Below are 8,707 nucleotides of genomic sequence, written 5' to 3' on the forward strand. Positions count from 1 at the left end.
TCTCAAAGGGAAATACTTTTTTCTGATGTGGAAGAGGTGAAAAATAGCAGCACTAAAAGGCATTAAAATGGACGAGTTCAGACACTGTTTTGAGTAGTGGAAAATGCGTCTTGATAGGTGTTATTGCATCAAACAGAGAGTACTTTGAAGGTGACTGAAGTTTAAGCATGTAAGAATTAATACACAATGTTTTGTAAATAAATTTAATATCATTTATAAAAATAATTTGGGGGGCCTCCCTCATATACAAAGAATCCTCAGTTACAGGAAAAATTGAATTAACCATTTAGGAAGCCTTTCTCCGAATTTTTTTCTCCACATAAGAGAGAAAACAAAATGTTTTTAAAAGTTTAACTACAATTGCTTTGTATTTTTTAAAAAATAATTCTATGTCTGGAGATCAAAGACATATTTTACTGGAGCCAGGAGGATAGTGATTCATGGTTTTTATCATAATCCCTGAAAAACTCAGAATCTCTCTGATAAAGAGAAGGTAAGTCTATCCAGTAGCCACACGGATGTATGTGAACCATGCTTTCAGGTTTTACCCTAAAGGGCCTGTAGGAATTTACCATAATTTCTATCCTACAAGAAAGGCAGAAATCCAGCTCGACCATGAATTATAAAACAGGAACTCTGACTGACACTAGTATTAATTGTTGAGAACCCAGAACTCCACAAATTCACCAATCAGTGTCAAGGCTTATGAGGGTCAGGTGATAAATGGAGTTTTGCCCCAAGTTTGCTTCATAATCAGTCTAGTGAAACCTCCAATTCCTCCTGTGTTCATTCCGTCAGTTCCCAAGTATGCATTTGGAAAAGGTAATTTTGCAACCGGCAGAATTTTTTCACTGGCCTATTTTTTTTTTGCAATAAGTGCTATTTTGGGACGATTTCTCCCTATCCAGAAAGTTAACAAAAATCAGTATCATATCTCTGGGGAGAGTACAAAATTATTACAGCCATCTAAGATTTTTAGAAGATAGGATGGTGATCCCTATCGCATTCTCATTTAATTTTCAAGTTTGATTAACACAGAAATGAATAGCTCTTAAAGAAGGACATTGGGTTAGCATCGTGTATGTTTAATTGATTAGCAATTCCAATTTTATTTAGATTTCCAGATGTAATTTCTTTTCCAAAGCCAAACGGTGTCCTTTGTCAAAGTAAATAAATATTAACCTAATAATGTTATTTTTTTCCCTTCTAGCCCAGAGAAGAACTGGATCAGTTAGCTCAGACCAAAATAGCAAGAAGTAGAGTGTATCCTAGGTATCTCAGAATAACCCACTTGTTAGTCCAAAATACAAGTACCTACAATTTCAGTGAAGTTTCTGTGTATCCAGTGAACTTGGCCTCAGTGGGGTAATACATTCCAAAGGGAAGGACATGTGTGCTCCTGCCTTTAGACAAGAAGCACATTTGAGCCTTTTTATAAACAACAAAAAAACATTTTGGATTCAATAAGCAGTACATTTAATTATACTGCTCTGACCCATTAATCAGTGACCTGAAAGGATGCCACTTTTGAATAAGGCTCAGAGCAAAAGAAGTTTTTTTAACTTGTGAAGGTGGTGGTGTGAGACTCTCTAATACTAAGGAGGTACACTGCTGTGCATGGGTGTGTTCAGCACGTTGGAACAGAGTAGGCGGAAAGGAACAAATCCCTAAATGAGAACTATGCTGGAGACCACTGGGGTTTTGAAACTCATGTCTACTTTATCAAGTAACTTGTCTCCTTGTGACAAACATCTCTTGGCCTCTACTGGAATTTGATGGAGTCTGAATATTTGAATACCTCACCACAGGACAGACAATGACACTGTGACCTTACTGCAGTAGATATTATCTGATCTACTTGGACTCCTTCTTATCACAGGGGTGGAACCACCTGAAGAAATCATATAAACAAACGGCACACCCTCTTAGTGCCACCCTCCTGCCCTATTGTAATCCCTCCTTCATTACTCATCTCTTATGTCATGGAGAATAGTCAGTGACCATTCAGTGAGGGAGAAGATGCTGGAGCCAATTTTACAATAAGTACTGAATGACATTCTAGTACTAGCTAGAAATTATTCTTATAGAATTACACTCCCATCCAGGCATCCTTGAAAGACTCTAAAAGAGCTTAATCCTTCTAGTACAAGGAACTTTTAGAACTGTATGTCATTGCTCACATCTTTCTGGAAGGGATGATGGCCCAAAGCCAAAATCTATACTAAATTATAGACAGATGTGGAAGGAAAGGGGATTAGCAAAAGCCAAGGATTAGGAAAAGGGCAATTTGGGGGAAAAATCATGTGGAAGGACCTTCTGGAATGTGAGGACAAAATGTGAGGACAGATGCGTTCCATGTGAACAGTAATTTGAAGACTTCTTTGAATGCTTCCAGAATTGAGAGAACTCTTAATATCAGGTAGACAAGTGATCAACATGAAGTAAGCACCGTATAAGCAATGGTTAAATAAATAATAGAAAATGATCATATCTAGAGGTAGATAAATTAATGGAAGACTTCAAGAATGATAGTTATACCTCTTTTAGGATTGAATATGTGGGGCACACCTGTTGGTTAAAAGCTTCAACTATGTGTGGTGCTAGCAAAATAACTAGATAAGATAACTTGCTAAGCGTTCAACAGCAGCCTTTGTTCTCTATCCCCTGTTGGGTCTGTTGAATGGGCTCATTACTCACGTGAACATGACAGTAATACTAGAGATTATGTAGACGTTCAACAACTTGAAACTTCTCTCACCAAAGCTCTCCAGACTACTGTCACTGATGAGGGCCAAATTTGACAGTAAAAGATATCAACATGGTGGTTTGTGGAGTGATTGAACCGAACAAAGGAAAGTAATATTGGTCCTCTTCAAAGTATATAGAGAGTTGTATGGATAAAACCCAGGTGACTCTATGGGGTATTCTTTCACACAGCATAGAAGGCCTGCATTAACATTCTGATTCTACAACTTACTACTGAGTAAAAGTGGGCAAGTTACATAAACTCTATTACTTCAAATGTAAAATAAGAGGAAAAAAAAATCTTACCTCTGTCTCAGGACTGTCATAAGTATTAAATGACTTCATATATATAAAACATTAAAAGCAGTGATCAACTTGAAGCAAGCACCATATAAGTAATAGTTAAATAAATAATAGAAAACTATCATATCTAGGGGAAGATAAATTAACGGAAGACTATAAAAAGTGATTTCAGGACTGAAGATGTGAGGCTCACCAGTTGGTTAAAAGCCTCAACTATGTGTGGTGCTAGCAAAATATAAAGAAAACCTAAAACAATGCACACATACTAATTACATGCTTATAGCCACTTGCAGAAGTGAGGTATATCGTAGCTCGACCCATATGCTTTTCCCGATGCTGTGTGTATGAGCAAATATTCACTTATTTTCCTTTCTTTTCCTCCATGTTTAACCCCCTTTTGTATACTAACTATGAGTGTGGAGGTAAACTTTTTGATGTTTACAAGATGATGAGATGGATCACAATAGAAGACAAAATACGTGGATATTGCCTGGAGATGCTGTCGTTGGTGATAGGCAAGTGATGGCAATTTGGACTGTTTCTGTTTTGAGGGGATGGTTTAATGAGAGTTAGTTACAGTGTCCAACAGAGGAGTAGTGGTAAGAAACATGAATGTAGCTGTTCTATGGCCAATCTGCCAGAATCTATTGCACATTAGTCAATATTCAACTCTCAGGTCCCCTTTTCCTGTGAGAGGAATTTCTCGGTACTTAAACCTGATGGGAAGTGGGTCCAGTGTCCTATATGAAACCCAAAGGGATTGTGTGGCTAGACACACAGGCATATGTCTTAGGTTTAAGCAACCAGTCTACCACATAAGTTTTGGAATTTTGATGACGTGCAGCAAAGACCTATTTTCACGGGGAAGATAACAAAGGCACATATGAAATTGTCAAAGGCCCCGCAGTGTCCGTGACATGAGGAGAGTGGCTGTGATGACAATGGCCACGTCCTAGCTAGACTGGTGGGACTGGCTGAGCTTTCTCTTCCCTGTTCTTGCTACCTTTTACCAGAAGCCTAGAGCTCCAGTTTTCCGTCTATGCAGGTACTCAAATGTATATTTAAATATATATAGACATGCATCTTTAAACACACACATCCACAACACAAAGAGAAAATTGGTGGCTATAAACTATTATCAGAAAACAATGAAAAGCTGTACACATATTAATAGTCGTTAAGTCAGGATATTATAATTTCATGGTGGACCATCAATATATTTTGTATTCTTACTTTTCTAGAATACTTTTTGTTTTTTGAGTTGGAGGCTCACTCTGTCACTCAGACTGGAGTGCAGTGGCCGCTCCCAGCCACCGCAGCCTCGACCTGCTGGGCTCCGGCGATCCTTCCACCTCCGCCTTCCAAGCAGCTGGAACTACAGGCGCGCGCTACCACGCCCGGCTGATTTTTTGATTTACTGTAGAGATGAGGTCTCGCCAAGTTGCCCAGGCGGGTCTCAAACCTGCGGGTTCAGGCAATCCACTCGCCTCAGTCTCCAAAGCGCAAGATTACAGGCTGAACCACTAAGCCCGGCTTAGAATACTTTTAAATTTAGAAGGAAAAAAAAACACAAAGTACACCAAATTTGAAAAATACATTCTGTTTTCACAGTTTTGGGAACTTTATCTTTCAATCTGCAAGTTTAACTTTCACAGATGGTATAAAACACCAAAGTATACATGTAAATATGATTCACCTGCTAATGGCATGCCTGGGTTTCTTCTTACATTATAAATTGTCTCACTTTGTTGATTAGGAAACAAAAGATAAAATTATAAAGTTTTATAATTAGAAGAATATTCCTGATCAGAACCCCAAAAACCCATGCCAAAAGAGATAAGACAGACAAGAGGGATCTTATCCAAATGAAAAGCTTCTGCAAAGCAAAAAAAAAAAATCAAGAGAGCAGGGAGACAGCCTGCAGAATGGGAAAAAAATATTTGTCAACTGTATATCTGACAAAGGCCTAACATCTAGGGTCTTACAAGGAACTCGAATGTGCCAAAAGGTAAAAAAAACAAACAGCCCCATTAAAAAGTGGGCAAAAGACATGAATAGACACTTCTCAAAGGAAGAGATACAGGCAGCCAACAGACCCATGAAAAAGTGCTCAGCCTCACTCATCATCAGAGAAATGCAAATCAAAACCACAAGGAGATATCACCTTACCCCAGTAAGAACGGCTATCCTTAATGAAACAAAAAACAACAGATGATGGCGAGGCTGCAGAGAAACGGGAACGCTTCCACACTGCTGTTGGTAATGCCAACTAGTTGAATCTCTATGGAAAACTGTGTGGCGATTTCTAAAAGAAGTAGACATCGACCTTCCGTATGACCCAGAAATCCCCTACTGTGAATATACCTGGAGGAACACAAAGCATTCTACAAAAAAGATACCTGCACACACGTGTTTACCGCAGCACTATTTACAATAGCAAAAACATGGAATCAACCGTTCTGTCCATCAAAACTGGACTGGATAAAAAAAAGTGATACATGTACACGATGGAATATTATGCAGGCATCAAGAACAACAAAACTATAGACTTTGCAGCAACTTGCATGACATTAGAGTCTATAATACTAAGTGATCTATCATGGAAACAAAGAACTAAGTACCATATGTTCTCGCTCATAAGTGGCTCCTGAACATTTACCATAATACTATAAGAAAGAGATCGGCAGTAGCCAGAAACCACCAGGGGAAGGAGTGGAGGAGTATACAACAGAAGAGTACTTGATCTGAAACCAGGTGAAGTAGGGACCAAAGGGAGGCCCAAACTCTACCTGTATGATGACCACTTATATACCTAATCCTGACTTGTATCCCACGTCTTTAAAATACAATAAATTGCCAGGCTCGGTGGCTCAGCCTGTCATCCCGCGCCTTTGGGAGGCTGAGGTGAGTGGATTGCCTGAGCCCGCGGGTTCGAGATCCGCCTGGGCAGCGAGACCTCATCTCTACAATAAATCAAAAAACTAGCCGGGTGTGGTAGCGCGGGCCTGTAGTTCCAGCTACGTGGAAGGCTGAGGCGGAAGGATTGCCGGGGCCCAGCAGGTCGAGGCTGCGGTGGCTGGGAGTGGCCACTGCACTCCAGTCTGGGCGACAGAGCGAGACTCCAACTCAAAATAAATAAATAAATAAATAATAAAATAAAATAAATTTTTTTTAGAAAGAAAAATATTGTGAATTGGAAAGAAAGGGGAGGGAAACTGCAGTGGCAGATAAAATATTTATTTATCTATTTTTCTTCCCATTTGGTTTGGTGGACATCAAAGGGCATTAATCTAACTTCAGCAGATCCTGGGCACTGCACTGCTCCAGAAGAGACGGACAATAAACTATGAGTGACAGTGATTGACAGGCCCTCATGGTAGGTTCAAAGACCATGGAAGTTTCTGTAAGGAACACTCAGGTCACTTGGATGACGTTAGTGTCTTTAGCCCGTAGGTTTGTTCTTCTTTATGGCTGCATAATATTCCATCGTGTATATGTATCACATTTTTTTTATCCAGTTCAATTTCGATGGACAACATGGGTGGTTCCATGTTTTTGCTATTGTAAATAGTGCTGCAGTAAACATGCGTGTGCAAGTATCTTTTTTGTAGAATGCTTTGTGTTCCTCCGGGTATATTCCCAGTAGGGGGATTGTGGGGTCATATGGAAGGTCAATGTCTAATTATTTTTGATGTAGAGAAGAAGTCTTAGTGTCACAGAAAGTGTTTTTGTCTGAATAATTTTTCTGTGGTAATTGTTAAATTTGAGTTATATACATTTTAAAAGATTACCTAAAATTTGCAAGCAAAAAAATCCCAGTTATTTTCTATCTTAAGAATCATATTTATAATAAGGAACAGGAGTGGGGTTAACAGAAATGATTAGAATGCATGTATATATATATATATTCATAAATTTATATTCATACATAAACATAGATATACATACATATAAGATATACATATATAAATACAGATATTTCATATATAATATATTAAATATAGATATTATATATAAAGAGAGATATATAGATATATATGTATATATATGTATTATATATGTATTATATATATGTATATATATAATATCTCTTTATATATATCTCTTTATCTCTTTATATGATTTATAAGCAGTTGTGCTATATATATAAAGAGATACAGCACAACCAGCTTATAAATCATCAAGACCTGGTTTAGTTATTAATTCTTTCTCTTACCAGCTATATCATTTGTGCTAGTTACTTTTCTTCTCTCTGGACCTTCCATTGCTGATGTTAAAAATGAGAACAATAATTATCTGCTCTTTGAGGTGGGGTAAATAATGAATGAGATAATCCATGAAGAGTGTGTATCCCAGTTCATGGCACAAAGTGGATGCTCAATAGATTTTATTAATATTATTAATTCTATATTCTACCGCTCACATTAGAATATATATGTTAGAACATGAACTGAGACATAGAGTGGCCCTTAGAAAGCATTTATTTTGTGTTACTTATCTCACAGGTGAAAAAGCTAGAACTGGAGATACTTAAGGTTATACATAATTTTAGAGAAAAAATGAAAAATATAATTCAATTTTTATTTTATTTCTATCTGTTTATTTGAGTTGCAGTACCATTCTGTTGCCCAGTCTGGAATGCAATGGCATGCTCACAGCTTACTGCAGCCTCGACTTCCTGGTCTCAGGCGATCTTCTCTGCCTCAGCCTCCTGAGAAGCTGGGACTACCAGCATGTCCTACCATACTCGGCTGATAGTTTGAGGTTTTTATATAGACGGGATCTCATTATGTTGCCCAGGCTGGTTTCGAATTCCTGGGATCAAGCAATCCTCTGATCTTGCCCTCCCAAAGTGCTGGGATCACAGGCATGAGTCACAGTGCCTGGACTAAACAATTTCCATAATTTTCTGCTTAGTTTTTTCTCCGACTGGTATATCTTTCAGTTTCTCAGATCTATACACTAATACATACTCAGTACACATTTTCCAAAAGTACATGCAGGTGCTTTAGGTTAACTACTGACACAAATATTAAGACTGTATTTATAAAATCTTAAGAGATATCTGTTGGATTTTTCTTTTAACATTGGTAGTTTCTCAAATAAGTTGGAAAGTACATGTAAGCACTCATGTTAAGAACATTTTGATTTTTTATCTTTGCTTGGACAAGGAATTAGGATGAATATTGAATATGTTTATGAACAATCATAAATTTTTAATATTGGACAATTTTTTGCTTATTTTTCCCTTAAAATAGCTAAAGGAAGACATTATTTTGGATGCATATATCCATACTCATACACTGATCTGTATGTTAATCCATGAATGAAAGGAAAAAAAAATTCAAAGAATTTATGCTTAAAATAATTTTGATTTAGAAGGCTTTTCTAATCTGTGTTTCTTTTGTACCAACATGCTTATGGTTGGCTTCTTGAAGTGATTTTAAAGGACAGTAACTCAAATCACAAATACTCAAAGTGTACCGAAGGAGAGTACTTTTCCTTGCCATGAAAACTAAGAGGCAAAAATCTCATACAATTCTCTGTAGCAACACCGTAGGACTTTTGCATTTCACTTTATCATTTCTAAGTAAAAAGGGGAATTGAATCTATGATGCTATTGACAGCTATTAACCAAAGCTGCTAATTCAAGTGGGTC

Source organism: Carlito syrichta, unplaced genomic scaffold (genome assembly GCF_000164805.1).
Source record: "Carlito syrichta isolate Samal-C Ts95f unplaced genomic scaffold, Tarsius_syrichta-2.0.1 Scaffold307967, whole genome shotgun sequence".
NCBI lineage: Eukaryota > Metazoa > Chordata > Mammalia > Primates > Tarsiidae > Carlito > Carlito syrichta.